The 20134-nt window shown below is 41.4% G+C and overlaps 1 long non-coding RNA gene across 1 annotated transcript in view; it reads right to left on the minus strand.

Annotated features, from left to right (window-relative positions):
• Positions 1 to 20134, minus strand: part of LOC130272678 (uncharacterized) — a 71404-nt gene that overhangs the window by 25830 nt on the left and 25440 nt on the right. Inside the window, exon 3 of the long non-coding RNA XR_008843684.1 lies at positions 13333 to 13402. This is a non-coding gene — a long non-coding RNA (uncharacterized LOC130272678). The remainder of the gene's footprint in view (positions 1 to 13332; positions 13403 to 20134) is intronic.

A 20134-nucleotide genomic window follows, 5' to 3' on the forward strand; every position in this document is an offset into this window, starting at 1 on the left:
GTGAGAGGCACAATTCAGCAATGTGAATATTTGACTTGTTCAAGAAACGCGTCTTCTCCTCTCTGACATCTTAAGAGTCAAAGACAAATAATTTGCTAATATTTTCCTTTTCCATATAGAGAGGAAATCTGCTAGAGTACTCATAGCTGTGAAAAAACACTTTGATATTTCAACAGATGGAATTGGTGGTGAATGTAAAGGGAAAACATTGTGGCTGACATTTATCATTGTCTTTAGGCACAAAAAAGGTACAAGTAGGGGTTATTTGCACCATTTTTTTTGCGCCTTTTGGTTTACACATTTCTGCTGATTTTGAGTTGCAATCCACTGATTTTGGAAATACACACGATAAGGAAGGGTTTTATGAACTGCGCCTTTTTGTGAAAAGGCGCAAAAAAGGCTCAAAGCCACTGAAAAGTCTCTAAAACTATACCAGACTTAGCTTAACTTTTGAGTGTATGTGAAGAGAGAAATTACAGAAAATGTGACCTGCACAAAATTTGTCAAATACTCTGTGACCATTTAATACATTTGGTGCTCCTACACATTACCAGCACACAAAAAATGATAAATGCCGGCCTTTGTGTACTACATAACCAACTGCTCCTGTACAATCTGTAATGTTCATGAACTAAATTCTTCACAGGTATCCTTTCTGTGTAGACTAAAAAATAAAAGAAAATTTAAAAACGCACCCCAAAAATGCTGTGGGAAAAATTTTGCGACCCGATGTTGGCAGGGAGTCAATAGGGAAATGCAAAATGCCAAATCCACTTTGCATTTTTGGGTTTGGCATTTTCCTCTGGCCTCAACGTTTTTCAGCAATATGGTATTTTTTTTTTTTAAATTGCTGCATGCTAAGACTATGGTGTTTTTTAACCTCTTAAGGATGCAGGGCGTACTCCTTGCACCCGCTCCCGCGATATAACGCAGGGTCACGCAGTGACCCCGTGTCATATCAGGTCGGTCCTGGCAGCTAATGGTAGTCGGGACCTGTGGCTAATACCGGACATCACTGATTGTGGTGATGTCCGGTATTAAGCTCTTAGATGCGGCGATCAGAGTTGATTGCCGCGTCTAAAATGTAAAAAATACATCCGGTAGCTCAGTCGGGCTGATCAGGACCACCGCGGTAAAATCGGGGTGTCCCGATCAGCTGAGAACACACGAGAAGGGTACCTACCTTCCTCCTCGGCATTCGATCGGTGATTGCTCCAAGCCTGAGATCCAGGCTCGATCGCCGATAACACTGATCAATGCAATGCTATGGCATAGCATTGATCAGTGCCTGCAGTCAATGTACTGCATGTTATAGTCCCCTATGGGAGTATAACATTGGGAAAAAAAAATCTTAAAAAAGATGATTTAAACCTTTCCCAAATAAAAGTTTTAATCACCCCTCTTTTCCCAATAAAAAATTAACCTGTAAAAAAAAAAAAAATATATATATATATATATATATATATATATACATATATATATATATATATATATATATATATATATATATAAACATATGTGGTATCGCCTCGTGCGTAAATGTCTGAACTATAAAAATACATCATTAAACTGTAGGGTCAATAGCGTACATGTAAAACAAAATAAAAAAAATTCCAAAATAGTGTATTTTTGGTAACTTTTTATGCCATAAAAAAATTAATAAAAAGAGATCATAAAGTCCGATCAAAACAAAAATTGTACCCATAAAACTTCAGATCACGGCGCAAAAAAAGTTAGCCCTCTTACATCCCCATATGCAGAAAAATAAAAAAGTTATTGGGGTCAAAAGAGGAAATTTTTAATCGTTTTAGTTTTTGTGCATGTAGATATGATTTTTTCCAGGAGTAATACAAAATCAAACCTACATAAGTAGGGTATCATTTTAATCGTATAGATGCTGTAATCGGGATTTCCGTGGAAGAAACATCTGCTGCAGAAATTCCACCATGTGCACAGTGCAGTAGAAACCCATTGTAATCAATGGCACTTTGCTGCAGCAGAATGTCCGAGCAGAATATTTTGGCAGAATTGTGCACGGACATTTCGCCATGTGAACATACCCTCATTGTGTACATATATTACATTTCTTATCATGTACTGATCCTGAGTTATATCCTGTATTATACTCCATAGCTGCACCCACTATTCTGCTGGAGGAGCCACTGTGTACATTAGTGTTGGGCGCAAATATTCGCATTTTGAATTTTTATTGCAAATTCGCGAATATTACGAATATTTTCGCTATATATTGGAAATTATGAATATTTGCTTTTTTCCGCATATTCGCATGTGAATATTCGCATTTTTCTTCTTTTCACTTGTGGGAGAATTATAATGATGCAAATACACTTGTCAGAGGTTATCAACAACATGCCTAGCATTCAATAGTAAAGATGCCCACCCCCTCACTGTTTTCTTCCTCGAATACGCGGATATGCGAATATTCACATATGCAAATATGCGAATATTCGCATATGCGAATATAACGAATACGTGAAATTCATGAATATAGGACGAATATTCGTCTATATATTTGCAAAATATTGCGAATTCGAATATGTGCAATGCCGCTCATCACTAGTGTACATACACTACCCTGTAGTGGTCCGCTGTGCTTTTACAATGTGCTCCGCTGAATGTTGCCTGCCAGATTTAGAGGTACCACCATTAGATAGAACTGTAACTTTATTGTAGAATGGTGTGCAGCTCAGGACAATGCTGCTATACACTAACTGCACTGACTAAACAATATGATGGTAATGTGTATGGTGATAATATTCTTTCTTGTATACTGATATTATTGATAACATTGGTCTTAATATACAGGATTTGGTCAGTAACAGTATAATGGTAATGTGTATGGTGATAATATTTCTCCTTGTCTATTGGTATTATTGGTAATATTGGTCTCAGTATACAGGATTTAGTCAGTGACAGTATGATGGTAATATATATGGTAATAAAATGTCTCCTTGTATACTGATATTCATGGTAATATTGGTCTTATTATACAGGATTTGGTTGCAGAAAGATATTTAAAGGAGAACTGTAGTTCAATATAACTTATTCCCTATCTGAAGTATATGGGTATACGGGTCCGCGCCAGTCTGCAGGACTCTATGGGATACATGGAGGGGGTATGTCGGCCACCGCATCATGTGGGTGCATCAAGCATACTGCTGCGGCCCCATTCAGGAAATCATGGGGTGTCCCAGCGGTCGAACCCCCAGCTATCCTTCAGATAGGGGATAAGTTAAATTGTACTACAGTTCTCCTGTTCACTTTCGTACTAACCACAGGTACTGACGGATAGTGCAGGGGATGCTGATGATGAATATGATCCCTACCTTGCCCGGATCCATCTAGCCGTTTGCCCTCAATCTTAGTTTTCTATATATACAAATGTGTCTGAAACTGGCATGGGCGAGGTTTTCAGAAACCTAGTGGCACTGTAATGACAGTGCCACCAATCCGCAGTGCCGTCCGCTTATGAGTATTCATCGCCCCTGCCTCCGGCTCTCCCTCTCCCCACCGCTCCTAACTGGTCTTCACTGCGCAGTGAAGACCAGTTAGGATCGGCGGGTAGAGGGAGAGCCGGACGGAGGGGGGATGAATATTCATAAGCGTGCAGAGCTCCGGACGGGCGGCACTATCCATCAGTACTTGTGGTTAGTGCGTGAGTGAACATTTGAGAGTTTTCTTTTAACATTATTGCGCTTTATGTAAGTCTATGGGGAAGTGAAACTAAAAACTAAGTGGGAAAAAAAACTAAGCGGATGTATTTTCATACATCTGTGAAGTCACTTATTTACACGGCTGTAAAAAAATGTCATGTACTTTTTTACATAATGTGTGCACAGACACTTTCCCATAGACTTATTTTAAAATGAAATACGTTTTAAAATACAGTTTGACTGTAGCCTAAGGTATATAATATCTATATTTTTCCATTATATAATCTATTATGCCCAACAATGTGTAACATTTGGCCCCTCCCATTTGTTGTTCTGTCTTCCCATAACCACATCCATGACCACAATGGGCCTGTTTGTTCTAAAATGCCCGGGCCTATTTTTGGTCCCAGTCCTGCCCACTACAGAGACATCCTACTTAGTCAGTTAGCCGATGCCTATCTGCGCCATTGTCCATCCTCTCATAGGTCTGACTGGGGGGCCCTCTGTGCTCACGTTCCACTGCCATGGCTGCTGGGGAGGGGTGGTGTGGAAGGAGCAGTACCAGCTACATCAGCAGCAGCCTGAGTCTACAGTCGCTGATGAGTAGCTTTCTTCACCGGCATAGTTAAGCAACTAATCAGCAGCAGGAGGTATACCTTGAGCAGGACCTGAACCAGTAGGTGTTGGCATACTTGGACATGACCCTGCCAACCCACATTGAAGATCCGCTGGACTTCTGGGCAGCCAAACTGGATTTGTGGCTGCAACTAGCAGAGTTTGCACTGGAAAAGCTGACCTGCCTGGCCAGTAGTGTAGCATCAGAGCGGGTTTTTAGTACAGCGGGGGCCATTGTAACCCCAAGGAGAACTCGCCTGTCCAACAAAAATGTGGAGAGACTGACCTTTGTCAAGATGAATCAGGCATGGATCATCCAGGATTTCTACCCACCAATGCCTGATGCATCAGACTAGGTTATCGATGGTGCCTCACCAACAATTTGACAAAAGAGACCTGTTTCTTCTGCCTACCTGCCTCAGCTACTATCCTGATCTTGCCACCTGCCTGATGCCATACATCTGATGCCAAGTGCTCCTTCTTTCACCCACCTTCGTCAGCGTGTATTGGTATTGCCACCCACCGCCCCACTCTGCCACAGGGTCACTTTCAGGACTCCTGATTCTTCTGCTGCCACCTCCAGGCTTTGTCATTCTACCACCATATGATCGCCTCATGCTGCTGCTGCCACCTCCAGGCTCTGTCATTGTGCTGCCATATGATCTCCTCATGCTGCTTCTGCGACCTCCAGGCTCTGTCATTGTGCCGCCATATGGTTTCGTCATGCTGCTGCCACCTCCAGGCACTGTCGTTGTGCCACCCTATGGTCTCGTCATGCTGCTGCCACCTCCAGGCTCTGTCATTGTGCCCCTCTGCGGCCTACACAGGGTGCCACCACCTCCAGGCTGTGTCATTGTGCCGCCATTAAACTTGTTAATCTCTTCAAAATCTTAAATTGACATTTAAAAACCTCTTTAATTTCTTCAATTGTGAGGCCCTATGGTCTCGTCAGGCTGCTGCCACATACGGGCTCCAAGGAAAGGGTTGGAGCAATAAAAATACGCATACGCAGTTTTACAGTATCAGCCGTGTTTACACTTGCATGGCTTAATATTTTAGACAAGCATATGATACTGGCAGGATCTACCCAGTAGCCCTCCAGGGTCAGGCCTGCACCACTGAGAGGGAGGACAAACTGACACAATACTCTGTCATTGTGCCGCTCTGCGGCCTACATAGGCTACCGCCACCTCCAGACTGTGTCATTGTGCTGCCATATGATCTCATGCTGCTGGTGGCGCATTCAACTCGTTAATCTCGTTAAACTCTTCAATTGACATCTCAAAAATCTCTTTAATCTCTTCAATTGTGACGCCATATGGTCTCCCGACCCTGCTGCCACATCCAGACTCTGTCATTGTGCCTCTCTGCAGCAGTGATTCTGATAGCAACGCCTGTAATCTGCATGTCATACTGAATAAAAGTATTATTTCACTACCCCAGCACACTCCATATGCATGTTATGGCAAGGCAAAGTGTTCTACACCCCTATTGAGGCTATCTGTAGCCCGGAAATAGCCGTTTTTTTTATAGCAATTCACTGCAAATATATTTGGATCTAACCACATTTTTTGGCGGAAACTTCGTTGAATTGGACGAATTTAATTTTTGAAAAATTCATCCATCTGTAGCACAGACCCCTTGTGCAGATAAGAAACAATGTAAAATGCACATACCAATGCAAATGCACTTGCTTGGAGCTGCTCCAGTGTCACTCAAGCAGGAAGGGTGAACCATAAAAAAAAGTGCCAAATGAAGTAACAGAGCATATAGCTGTGGAACTATCCCATGAATTATATTAATGGTTGAACCTTCGTGTTATCCCCAAGATTTACTTTATATTTGCACCACATGTTGTTATTCCCATGGGGGGGGGGGGGGGGGGATAGAATTATCAAAACCTGTGCAAAGGAAAAGTTGTCCAGATGCTCATAGCAACCAATCAGATCGCTTCTTTTATTTTGCAGAGACCTTGTTAAAAATGAAGGAAGCGAGCTGATTGGTTGCTATGGGCAACTGGGCAACTTTTCCTCTGGTCAGGTTTTGATAAATCTACCCCATGATGTTTACAGCCTAATGCATTAACCATGGACTAAAAATGTCTATCTATCTATCTATCTATCTATCTATCTATCTAGAAAAGCATATACCAGCAGCACACAAAAAAATCTGTGAAAAAAGTGGATAATTTTATTCCGTTATTCCTGTGATTCAAAAGGAGCAACATTTCTGCAGCCTCACGCTACCATTTTCAAGTTTCAAAATGGCGGCGTGAGGTTGCAGAAATGTTGCTCCTTTAGTATCACTGGAATAATGGAATACAATTATCCACTTTTTTCACAGATTTTTTTCTTTTTTGTGTGCTGCTGGTGTCTGCTTTTCTACATTTTGTGGAGTCTTTAAACCAAGTCTCCTAACTGGCGTACACCACCTGATCTGCTTTAATAAGTGTGCTGCTCTATCTATCTTATATGTGCTGTTAAATGTGCTATTGGAACACTCTCATATTTGCTCATAGTATTTTTGTTATAAATAATGGCAGTAACCAACCAGAATGCAAAATGTGGTATAAACTTAGAGTGCCAGAAGGGTTAACTTGATAGTGGAGCACTTCAAAAGTAGATCAGGATACTTCCTTTTATTAGATTTTATTAAAGAACATGCATTCTGTTCCCCTGATAACAAAGCAGAGCTCCTTGCTTATGTGTTCAGATTTTCATTATGCTAAAATGACTTCTTTTCGGGAAGGAGAGACAAACTGGAATACAGCAGTCTAGTTAGGGCTCCCAGCACAGTAATGAGACAGTACATGATAGCTTTGTGTTTTTTGTAATTTTTACTGTTTAGACATTTGTGAAATACTATCCCAATATAGAGATAATTGTTTTCATTTAAAATCTTGGTGCAGGATATTTATCTTGAGACCAGCTGTGACACTTAAGTATTTCCTGCTTTGATAAGCCAGACTAACAAATAATCTAATTACATCCTGATGAGGAACAGTAGAAGTCTCATAGCTTTTCTAGTATTAGAAAAAATACATGTATAAAAAAGGTAGATTCTGCCTCTATTTGTTTTTATTTCAACATTTTATTAGCTGCATTGTTCCCCATATAAGCCCAAACATATAAAATCTTAAGGTACAATTCTCAAAAACAAGCCTGGAATACCCTGCCATGTCCATAATACATATCAGTTCTAAATTATGCAAAACTCCCTGGTTAGAAATGTTCTTTGGTAAAGGACATTCTGTAAGCACAGGAGACCAGATTTATCAATCTGTCTGAGACCGCGCTGCCTGATTTACCCATAAAAACCATTCATTTTATCAGAGACATTCAATTAATGCAAGCTGAGTTGTGATTGGTTGCTATGGGCAAATTAGACACATTTTGTCTCAGACAGCTAAATAAATCTGGACCTTTGTTTTGTCATTCTAATCTCCATGCACAAAACCAAGAACAGGCAGTAAAGGTGTGCACATAGAACTCTGAAACTGGTCTAAAGAATAAACATTACATTATTGGAATTGGCAAATAAAATCAATAAATTCGTCCTGTGTGATTAGAGTTGGGCAAACTTTTTAAAAGTTGTGTATAGCACTGCATAAAGGCTCTAAAGCCCTGTATAACACTACTAAGGTCACCTAGGAATGTATATGTCATTTTAAAATGGTTTTAAGGCCAAGTTAATTTCAAAGTTACGGAAACATGTGGTAACCCATGGTAACTAAGAGCTTGTTTAAAAATAAACTGCGCTAGCAGATATTTTATGTTTTCAACACTAAAATAAAGGTGCATAAAGTAGTCCTTTTTGTTGACAGATGCCTGCAGGTGTTAAAATGCACACAGAGGTATCATAAGGAGCAATGGCTTTTTCCAAGCGTTTCAAAAATATTCCCTTTTTGCGAGGAGCAACAGGCTTTGAGTCGGGCAAGTTAAGATGCCATGGAATTTTCAGTGCATTTCAAAATTCTACCATTTGGGAGTTGGATCAGGATTAGTGGCCTTTTGTATGAAAAGCTGAAAAAAATATCCCTTTTTGCAGATCATGGGTTGAGTATGTGTAGGCCTGGCTCGAAGTAGCAGCAAGGGTGGTGGTAATTGTAGTAGTTAGACAGACAAAAGGTGTGGTAGACTGGTGGGAATTGTAGTAGCCAGCGGATAGAACAGCAGGCAGTGGAGGACTAGCTGGATGCGTAGTAGCCAGTTGGCAGCAGGGGTGGTGGTAGTACTATGTAATAAGTGGCATCTTGCTCAGAAGTTTTAAATTCCTTACTGATCTATGCCTGACTCATTTTTAACAAATATAAGTTTTTGCACGTTGCCTGCATCCAATCTTGTTCTCTCAGTGCTGATGCCACCTGCTGCGCTGAGCTCTCTGATGTTACTCTAGATGGTGGACAACACAAAACACCTATGGCAAACTAGGCAAGCTCTGGCCAATGGCCTAATCTGGTGACCCAGAAGTCCATGTGGGTCTGTGCCCATGTTGTCTGTCAGAGAATGGACACCATTTAGGTATGCATCAACTTGGTTGTTCAGGTGGTGGTTACATTCCTGATGACTCATGTCAGGGTTGAATACCAGATGTAAAAACTTTGTCATCATGTATTCTTCCGTGAAGATGCAGCTGCTGCTCCTGCTTCTTGCAGGAATAGTGTTGGCAGAGGGAGTGGAGCGTTAAAAGAGGAGAGTAGACCCCTGTGCAGTAGGTGTTTGCTGCTTAAAAAGCATGGCAAGCGTCTCCCTATAAAAATCAATTTCATCCTCTTCTTTGGAAGGGGAAAACATTCCGCTATTCTAGCTTTATACCGAAGGTCTAAAATGTGACTCTTGTAATCAAGTAGCTTGTAAAATAATGAAAAAAAAGCTTAGACATGAGTGGAGTTTGGGTATGAGTTTGGAGAGTGACTAAAGTTTCTGGAGATAAAGTCACTCCCATACTCCAAAAAAGACTAACTTTGGAACTGAACGTGCCAAGTTTTGGGTGAGAAGCTCAGACATTTATATAAATAACCTGATGTGAAGGATGTTTAAGTTTCTGTTATAGAGCATGCTGCAAGTGGAACATAGTGGGACAACTGGCTGTTTGGGTCTGTTTACTCACTAACAATACTGTCTGAAGGGTTCTACAATACCCAGTACTCATCTCTTTACTTTATGTGCAAGCAATTAAACATACAGCTTGCCATCCTTGCCAGCTTTTTTTAGGGCCTGATATGTCCTGCCTCTGTCCAACACTGCCAAAGTTGGTCATCATGGTCCTCGTCGTCATTATCATAATCACCATCACCTTGTGTAGGTTCCTTCTCCCCCATCCCTTTGACAGATTCTGTCTCCAAAACCTCCTTTTCAGTGGCATAACATAACTAATTTCACTGTTGTGCTTGCTAACAAATCTTGTTGCCTCTTTGAAAGGTCTGAGCAAGTGACAGTAACCTTTATTTAGCTGCCAATGCCTCAGCTGAAAGTCACACTGGCTCCAAAATCTATCTGTCTGTTGCATTAGAAACGCTGTCACTGCATTGTGGTGCTGAATGAGGCAATCTAACATGTGTAATGTTGAGTTCCACCATGTTGGAATGTCATAAATGAGGCGGTGTTGGCACTGTAGGTCAAGGAGGGCATGGTTTGAAGAATAAGAACAGCTAAAAGAAATGCATATCCAACACATCACTAAGACTGCAACAATTTTTCAAAAAACATTTCATAACAAGATTTTGCACATGCACCATACAGGAAATGTGTCATGTTACCTAGACACAGGGCAGCCTCAATGTTTGTGCAGTTATTGGCAACCATGTTTTCCTATCTCCAATTATGACCAGAGAGCCTGTGTGAAACTTCCTGTAGCAGACATGGTAGCAACTCCTCTAGTGTGTGGATTGTCCAGGCTTAGCAGATGCAATATAGTATGGCAGCACTTGGCTTTGCACCAACGAAAGGAAGAAAAGGTAAGCTATGTTCTTTCTTGTGGGGGGATGCAAGTTGTCCAATGGAACACAGAAAAGTATTAGAACTTAATTTGAAGTATTGTTTATAATAATATTCTATATTCATTCCAAAAAAAAAAAATGTTTTCTAATTTTTATTAGAAAAAAACTAGCCAATATTTAAGTGGTACAGTCAAATAATTTTTTTGTGTTTATTAGAAGAACATCTTTTGATGTGTTGCAGAGACATACCAAAAGCTTTTTGGTTATCCAGGTTTGGTGAGCATTCAGACCCCCACCAATCTTAAGTAGGAGGTGGGAGAAGTGAATGGCTAAGCAATTAACAACCCGGCTCATTGCCTTTTCTATTTCCAAGATATGAACTCCATAGACTTATAATAGAGCTTGGGTCATGCAGCGAGACAGAAATGGCATCAAACTGTAGAGATTGGTGGGGATTTTGAGACTCAGTCCCTCACCAAATGTTTTTTTTTTTTTTACATAGATCAAATTTGTCTAAAAGAAAAACTGTTCAGAGCAACTAATCACAAAGGATCTTAATAAAAAAAAAATTTGACACACACTGATTGGTTGCTATATGCAACAAGGACAGTTTATCTTTTAGTTTTGAGAAATGAGGCCCTTAGTCGACAGTTTAAAAATAACTGTGTGCACAATGATTTCCAGATTCCTAAGCATTTTAAATATTTTCAAATGTTTAAGCCTCAAGATCATTTATGGACCACTCTAAGGAAGATCTGTCCAATCTGTGGAGCTGAAAAGGAGAACAGTCGTGCTCTGTAAATGGTGAAGAGTAGACCTTTCTGACCTCATTAGACTGCATAAAACCTTCATGACTTTTTCACTATTTTAAATGAGGGCGGTTCTACTGCACTTTGCTGTTGAGGCGTCTTTGAAGCCTATGGGATGGACTTCTAGAGTTGATTAAAAGAGTAGTGAAAAAGAATTCCTATGGCTGAGGGGATGCTGCAAATTTTTTGGGCCACATCCAGTATTTTCAAATACTCTTTAAATCAGCACACAACTAATATGTTATTTTACTGAATTTCCTTCAATTTTTTTTTTGCTATTTTTAAAAACTTTATTTAGTATTTTATTTAGTCTGTTAAGTGGCTAAAATCTAAATGTTGCTTTCCAATTAGCAAATACAGAAATAGATTTCCTTGCATGAATGAGTCGTGTGCTGATGTGCCATATCTAAGATTTATGTGATTGGGAAAAGGGATTTTTCATAATGTCAATCTGTATTGTGCTTCAGATGTCATTCAAACGCTTTGAGTGACAATAGTTATACATTAGCTGTAGCTGAGCACAGCCAGTGTAGATTGTCGTTTTATTTGTTTTGTCTTTGTTTCCTTCGGATGTCAGCCGCTTTGGGGAGATAAATCTCCTTTACAAGACAAACCATATCAAAACACGCAAGAGAGCTGAACAGGAACCAGGTACAGAAAGAGTCACCATAATTCTTCTGCCTGCTCGTGAATGAATTCTTCCCAGCCTTGATGTCATTACGTCAAATGGTAATTTAATATACATTGCATGGTAAAATACAACCTTTACTATTGTCATCATTTAAGACATGTCATTGCAGACTAGATAAATATTTCTACCATAGAGAGATATATACACAATAACAATTAAGTCCTGTCAGTGCCGAGGTATGACTTACTGATTCTGACACGTCAATGTATTAAAAGCATTGCTTCACGTTATACTGCTGTATCTAAATGTATTTATCATTGATCTGAAGTACTGTATTGGAACACATTACATTACTCTCTTTGACAACTTCTGAGCAAAACGTTACACGTTTATAAAGAAAATGGTATATAACAGCATATTTATAAGTAAGACAATGCCTGGTTTCGGAACCCTTTCCTCACTGAATTTCACATGAAAATTCTGCTTAGATCATCCTGAAATTACTTGTATGGCATGGTTTCTGCATGGAGCAGTAGAGGATATTCAGTGAGGAAATTCTGCCATGTGAACCCATCATTAGGGGTTGGTGCGAGTTTGGTTGGCAGTGAAAAAATAAAATCAAAAAGAGAAAACTCATAGGGCAATTAACTTAGACATTTTCATATGCCAGTCTTAAAACTATGCCCCTGTTCACTGTTCTGGATTCACTGAAAGAGCTTTGCCCTTTAGTAAATTTAATGGCTCTGAGGCTGCAACAGAAATCTAAGCCAGATGGGAGCTGGTATAGATTCCTGTAGCAATTTACCCGTGTGCTGGTGGAAATGCTAATAAATATGGCTTGTAAAGAGGCCACACCCCTTTATGTAAAATGAGGTCCCCTTTCCGCCCCCTTGGCTTGAGTGGCGTAGACTGTAAAAGTCACAACATTTTTGAGTAAGTCAGAGGTTTGCTCAAAAACTGTGTGGCTTTTTATAGTATACCAATCTGCAAAAAGAATTGAGTTCCTGCCAATGCTGAGTGATCCTGTCTATACTGTGTGCTCCCCTCTTTTATATTATGGTCTGTACTAGCTCCAAATGCTGGTGAGCACAAGAAATGACTAGTCCTGAATACATTCCAGGCCAACTGCCTAGTCTAAATAAAGACTAACTATTAGTTGGCTTACTTAAAATTAAAAGATTTTGGTGCACCTAATAGAAAAGTGATCAAAAAGTGTCTTATACAAAAAAAAAATGTTATACGAGACATGTGTGGTGGACCACGGGTGTATGGTGGGACCACGGGTGTAGCGGTGTGAGTGGTGGGATCAGTTGGTAATAACCCCGGGGCCAAGATGTTGTTAACCCCTAGTGTTTGTGATGCCAGTGTGGTTTTAGGGTTCCGGAACACCACGCGTCCTGTTTCTCTGCTATCCCAGTTGCTAGTAGTGAAATGAGAGTCCACAACCAGTTATGGTCAAATGGAGGCTTTGCTAAGTATAAGACAGATGGAATTATCTTCACAGCTAAGGCCAGTTTTCCCAAAGAGGTGGCCAGGACCCAGAAGGACATCGCAGCTTGCTGGACCAATATACTTGTAATTAACTTGACTTGAGATTGGACTTGACTTGACTATATGCAGGACTTGACTAGTTTCAGTGACAGCAGACATAGACTTGAGACTTACTGGAGCTGTAGCTTTTGGGGTCTTCCAGATGCTGATCACTTGCACTGAGATCTCTGGTGTTTGCTGTGCTCTGTAAGGTAACATAAGAGGTAGCTAAGAGAGAGAATTGTAATGGCTAAGAGCTAAGAGAGAGAATTGTAATGGCCGCCCCTTTATATAGTGGGGGGGGGGGGGGCTGAACTAAAGCCCATTGGTCAAGCTGCAGGTCATAGGTTAAGCTGGTGCTCTCTGGGAGAACATGTGACAACAAATCATGTGACTGCATAACATAACATGTGACAGACTTACACAGGTCCTTTGTACTACCTTGCAGGGGAGCCCTCAGGTCACTGAGGGTCTCAACCTGACAGGGCCTAAGGGTAGTACAGGACCATGCCCTTTACTGGGACATTACACATGCATATGCAAATTGTGACAAGATTCTGGAAAATTTACACTAGAAAATCTGGTTAAAACCCCAAGAAAGCACCAATCAAAAAGTGATATAAAAATATAGCAAATTTTATTGGTGACATTCCTGTATAAAATATATGGTTAAAAAGTCCTAGAAAATTTAGGCCAATGTATTTTGAAGGTAACTTTGAGCCTAAAATACTTCTACTTTGCATGCAAAATATTCCTCATTTAGGTGTTTTTTTGTTGTTACATTTCGGAGTGCCGACAATCATCTATGTTTCTATGTGTTTATGCACATTTTTTCTTTACAGAGGGTTCTAAAGGTTTGATTATGTATTGTAAGAGCATGGCTGAATAGGGCTTTTGAAACTGAATTTGTACATATCTCTCATTATTTATTTGACCCCTCCAGCCCGAGTTATCAAAGTTTTAGGCTTTTAAGCCAACTGGGCTTTTCCTTTTGCTGCTAGAGCCCAGAAATTTTTGTCACCTTCACACCCCTCTTTGTGCTGATCACCTGCTTTACCCCACAATATCCCACCACTCCATACCTACTGGGACACTTATCAGTCCTGCAGCAGCATAAGGCTTGTTCATGAATTGTGGACAAGAGATGACTCATGGAAAAGACTGCATGGGCAGACACACCAATTACCTCAAACCACCACCAGGGAGGGACACGCCCCCTTCCCCTGAGAGGATTTCTAACACTATGAGCTAATAAAAAGAAGCATTTTTATAAAAATTAAAAAAAATCAGGTTATAGGGGCATAAAAATGAGATAAACACAGTCAGGATTGGACACTGTGTTACCATATATATATAAATATAAAAAGATAGAGGAGCAGCACAACTGGTCAAAGTCCAAAAGTAAAGGGGTGCATGCTGAAAAAAGACCTTGGTGAGGGGTCCCACTTGTAGTAAAAAAATCAGAGTGTGCTGCTGAACTCTGATATATATATATATATATATATATATATATATATATTTTTTTTTTTTTTTTTTTGACAGGTACGCTTTAAGACCATTTTTGCCTATTTAGGCTTTTTACTGGCTTTTAAGCAAATCAGGTCTTTGTTTGCAGTTTTTAAATGTTTTACAATGTTAACAAGTTAAACACACATAAAAAATATGCACAAAATATAAATTTGTCAGATGTAAAACCAGCCCAATTTTATTTTTGCTTTTTCGTTTTTTCCTCCCTACCTTCTAAAAATCACAACTCTTTTATATTTTCATCCACAGACCCCTATGAGGGCTTGTTTTTTGCATCATCAGTTTGACTTTGTAATGACATCACTCATTTTACTATAAAATGTATTGCACAACCAAAAAAATATTATTTATGTGGGGAAATTGAAAAGAAAACCGCAATTTAGCAAATTTTTTTTTATAATTGTACAGCATAAAAAAAAACTCAAACTGTTTTAACAAAATTAGTATGTTTAAAATTTCCCTATTTTGACCGCCTATAATTTTCAAATTTTTCCGTATACAGGGCAGTATGAGGGCTAATTTTTTCCGCCGTGATCTGTAGTTTTTATCGGTACCACTTTTGCTTATATTTAACTTTTTATAAATTTTTTTATAAATCTTTATGGAATAAAATGTGCCAAAAAAGCAGCAATTTTGGACTTTTTTTTTTACGTTCATGCCGTTCACTGTTCAGAATAATTAACAATATATTTTGATAGTTCGGACTTATGCGGCAATACCAAGTGTGTAATACATTTTTGTATCCTTTTTTGGGGTAAAATGGGGGAAAAGGGACGATTTACATTTTTATTGCGGGAGGGGATATTTCAAATTTTTTTTACTTAAAAAAATTACTTTTTTTATTTTATTATTTTACACTTTTTTTTTATTTTAGACCATATAGTGGATGAATTACACAGCATGGAGGTGTTGGCAGCATAAGGAGACCATATAGTGGCTGAATGACACAGCGTGGAGGTGTTAGCAGCATGAGAAGACCATATAGTGGCTGAATGACAAAGGGTAGAGGTGTTGGCAGCATGAGGAGACCATATAGTGGCTGAATGATACAGTGTGGAGGTGTCAGCATGAGGGGACCATATAGTGGCTGAATGACAGAGCTTGGATGTGGCTGAAGCATGAGGTAAGGAAATCATATAGTGGCTGAATGACACACTGTAGAGGTGTTGGCAGCATGAGGAGACCATATAGTGGCTAAATGACACAGCGTGGAGGTGTTGGCAGCATGAGGAGACCATATAGTTGCTGAAGACACAGCCTGGAGCTGGCAGCAGCATGAGTAGACACTAGGGCTTCACAATCCCTAAGATTAAAAGCTAGTGCTACCATAAACATTTTAGGCCCAGGCCCAGCAGCATCAGTAAATCTTATATTGGCTGAATGACACAGCCTGGAGGGGGCTGAATCATGAGGAGACCCTATAGTGGTTGAATGGCACAGCCTAGAGGTGGCTGAAGCATGAAGAGACTATATAGTGGCAGAATGGTACAGCCTGGAGGTAGCTAAAGCATGAGGAAACCACTGAAGTTAAAGATTTTTAAATGTAAATTTAAGATTTTTAAATTGAAATTGAGGATTTTGAAATAAAAATTTTGACTCCCAAGTTTTTGTGTCCCGGGTCCCAACGTGTGGGTACAAAGGACCAAATCTAACAAGAATCACATGTCACATGGCAGCACAATGACAGAGCCTGGAGTTGGCATCAGTATGAGGAGACCATATAGTTTCTGTATGACTGCCTGGAGTTTGTGGCAGCATGGGGAGACCATATAGTGTCTGAATGGCACAGCCGGGAGTTGGCTGAAGCATGAGACCATATAGTTGCTGAATGGCACAGCCTGGAGTTGGCTGAAGCATGAGGAGACCATAAAGTGTCTGAATGGCACAGCCTGGAGTTGGCTGAAGCATGAGGAGACCATATAGTGTCTGAATGGCACAGCCTTGAGTTGCCAGAAGCATGAGGAGACCATTGAAATTTAAGATTTTAAAATTCAAATTTAAGATTTTGAAATTGAATTTGAGGATTTTGAAATTGAAATTGAGAATTTTGAAATTAAAATTTTATCTCCCAAGTTTTAGTGTCCCAGGCCCCAAAGTGTGAGTACAAAGGACCAAATCAAGCAAGTAGTCACATGTCACAGGGCAGCACAATGACAGAGTCTGGAGGTGGCATCAGTATGCGGAGACCATATAGTGGCTGAATGATTGCCTGGAGTTTGTGGCAGCATGGGGAGATCATATAGTGTCTGAATGGCACAGCCTGGAGTTGGCTGAACCATGAGGAGACCATATAGTGTCTGAATGGCACATCTGGAGTTGGCAGAAACATGAGGAGACCTTTGAAATTTAAGATTTTTAAATTTAAGATTTTGAAATTGAAATTGAGGATTTTGAAATTGAAATTATAACTCCCAAGTTTTAGTGTCCCAGGCCCCCCGCATGTGAATACAAAGGACCAAATCTAACAAGGAGTGACATGTCACATGGCAGCACAATGACAGAGCCTGGAGGTGGCATCAGTATGAGGAGACCATATAGTGTCTGAATGGCACAGCCTGGAGTTGGCTGAAGCATGAGGAGACCATATAGTTGCTGAATGACACAGCCTGGAGCTGGCCGCAGCATGAGTAGCCACTAGGGCTTCACAATCCCTAAGATTAAAAGATTAATTTTGAAATTGAAATTGAAGATTTATGGTAGCTAGTGCTACCATAAAAAAATGTTAGGCCCAGAAGCATCAGTAAACCATAAATTGGCACAGCCTGGAGGTGGCTGAAACATGAGGAGACCCTATAGTGGCTGAATGGCACAGCCTGGAGTTTGTGGCAGCATGAGGAGACCACATAGTGGCTGAATGGAACAACCTGTAGTTTGCTGAAGCATGAGGAGACCATTTAGTTGCTGAATGACACAGCCTGGAGCTGGCCGCAGCATGAGTGGACACTAGGGCTTCACAGTCCCTAAGATTAAAAGATGAATTTTGAAATTTAAATTAAAGATTTATGGCAGCTAGTGCTTCCATAAAAATGTTTAGGCCCAGGCCCAGCAGCATCAGTAAACCATAAATTTGCTGATTGGCACAGCCTGGAGGTAGCTGAAACATGAGGAGACCCTATAGTGGCTGAATGGAACAGCCTGGAGTTTGTGGCAGCATGAGGAGACCATATAGTATCTGAATGCCACAGCCTGGAGTTTGCTGAAGCATGAGGAGACCATATAGTGGCTGAATGTCACAGCCTGGAGGTGGCTGAAGCATGAGAAGAGACCATATAGTGGCTGAATGGCGCAGCCTGGAGTTCGCTGAAGTATGAGGAGACCATATAGTGGCTGAATGGCACAGCCTGGAGTTGGCCTAAGTATAAGGAGACCATATAGTGTCTGAATGGCACAGCCTGGAGGTGGCTGAAGCATGAAGAGACCATATAGTGGCGGAATGGCACAGCCTGGAGGTGGCAGCAGCAGCATCAGGAGTCCTGAAAGTGACCCGTGATAGAGTGGGGAGGCATCGGCCAACTGACTACATAGGATGCCTCTGTAGTAGGTCACTTTTTCCTCCCTCTCAGTGGGTGTAAAAATCGCCCCTATTTTGTGGCGGTATCGAGGGTCCAATAAGGTGGAGATCCAGAAGTCATCCTGCTGCCGAATGATGACACTACGCAAGCACGTGAGCATGCATCGTGCCATTTGTGCAAGTGACTTGGAGGGACTCCCTGCCTCCCTCTCAACTGCATACTGCCACGGTGTGTCTGGGTCCTCTGTCTGGCCTTCCTCATAACCCTTTAGCTCCTCTGGCTGCTCCTTCTCTCCTGTTTGATTTCTAGAAAAAATGCCCATTTGGTGAAACCTAAACTGTGCTCCACTCTGCCCCTCCCCCTCCTCCTCCAGTTCAGCCCCCACAGAGCTCATGTGGCCATGAGATGAAGGTGCTACATCTCCAGTGCCCTGACCAGCCATCGTTTCCAACATGTGTTGTAAGAAATTAAGCAGTGGAATGACGTTGTTCATTCCGTAACCCTGGCAATTTACTAATAAGGTGGCTTTCACAAAGGGCCTGAGTAAACGACAGGTGTCACGTATGAGCTGCCACTGGTTCCCATTGAAGTTAAACAGGGGAGCACCCTTAGCCGCTTGGGTCATCAAAAAATCGGTGATGGCTTTTCTCTGTTCGTACAGTCGGTCCAACATATGGAGGGTGGAATTCCAACGTGTGGCAACGTCACAAACCAGACTATGTTGAGGGATACCGTTGTGACGCTGCAGCTCAAGGAGGGTGTGCTTTGCAGTGTATGAGTGGCTGCAAGTGCATGCAAAGTTTCCTTCCCATTGTTAGGATGTCTTGCAAATGGGTGGGAACACTTCAGTAACTGCTTCACAACCAGATTGAACATGTGTGCCATGCAGGGTGCATGGCTCAGCCTTCCCAGTCGCAGCTCATGTAAGATGTTCTTCCCGTTGTCAGTCACCATGGTTTCCATTTCCAGTTTTCATTGAGTAAGCCATGCTCTGATTTCTTTACGAATTACTTTTAGCAGTTCCTCCCCTGTTTGACTCTGTTCGCCAAGGCAAACCATGTGAAGAACAGCGTGACACAGCCGTGCCCTGCACAAATGGTATGCTGAAGGGGCATTGCTGAAGGGGCACTGAGGACATGGGGGAAGATGAGGAGGCGGAGTTGCACACTGTCACAGGACCAACGGCCTGAGAGCATGGAGGAGGAAGCGGCATGACCTGTCCAAACTGGTGTTTTGGCTGTGCAGGAACCACATTCAACCAGTGAGCTGTAAAGGACATGTATTATCCCTGATCATAATTACAGCTCCAGACGTCGGCGCTGCTATTCCCTTTGGTACACACCGACAGGCTCAAGGACTGGCCCTCCTTCTCTTCCACAAAATTGTGCAGAGCCGGTACTGCCTTTTTCGCAAAGAAATGACTGCTTGGCACTCTCCACCTTGGCTCGGCACAAGCCATCAGATCTCTGAAAGGTGCGGAGTCCACCACTTAAAAAAGGGAGGGACTGCAGCACTAGCAACTTGGACAGGAGCACATTTAGCTTCTGCACCACTGGATGAGTGGGCGCATACTGTTGTTTCTTGGACATGGCTTCGCTGATGGATTGTTGGTGGAATGACTGACTAAAAGTAAGAGGAGCAGGAGCATCTGGAGAGAAAAAAGGAAGGTATGACAAGCAGCTGCCTTCGGCTGTTGTGGTGGAGCCTTGGCTAGCGGACAGAGGGAGCAGCAGGCTGGACCACCACATTGGAGCTACGTTTCTCCCAGGCCACTTTATGGTGGCGAAGCATATGTTGACTCAGGGCCGTGGTGCCAATTGTGATCGGCTTCATCATGATCAACAAGTGTCTGCACGTCACTGATTTCCTCCTCAGGTTCCTCACCAGTGTCTGGTTCA

Source organism: Hyla sarda, chromosome 5, assembly GCF_029499605.1.
Source record: "Hyla sarda isolate aHylSar1 chromosome 5, aHylSar1.hap1, whole genome shotgun sequence".
Lineage (NCBI taxonomy): Eukaryota > Metazoa > Chordata > Amphibia > Anura > Hylidae > Hyla > Hyla sarda.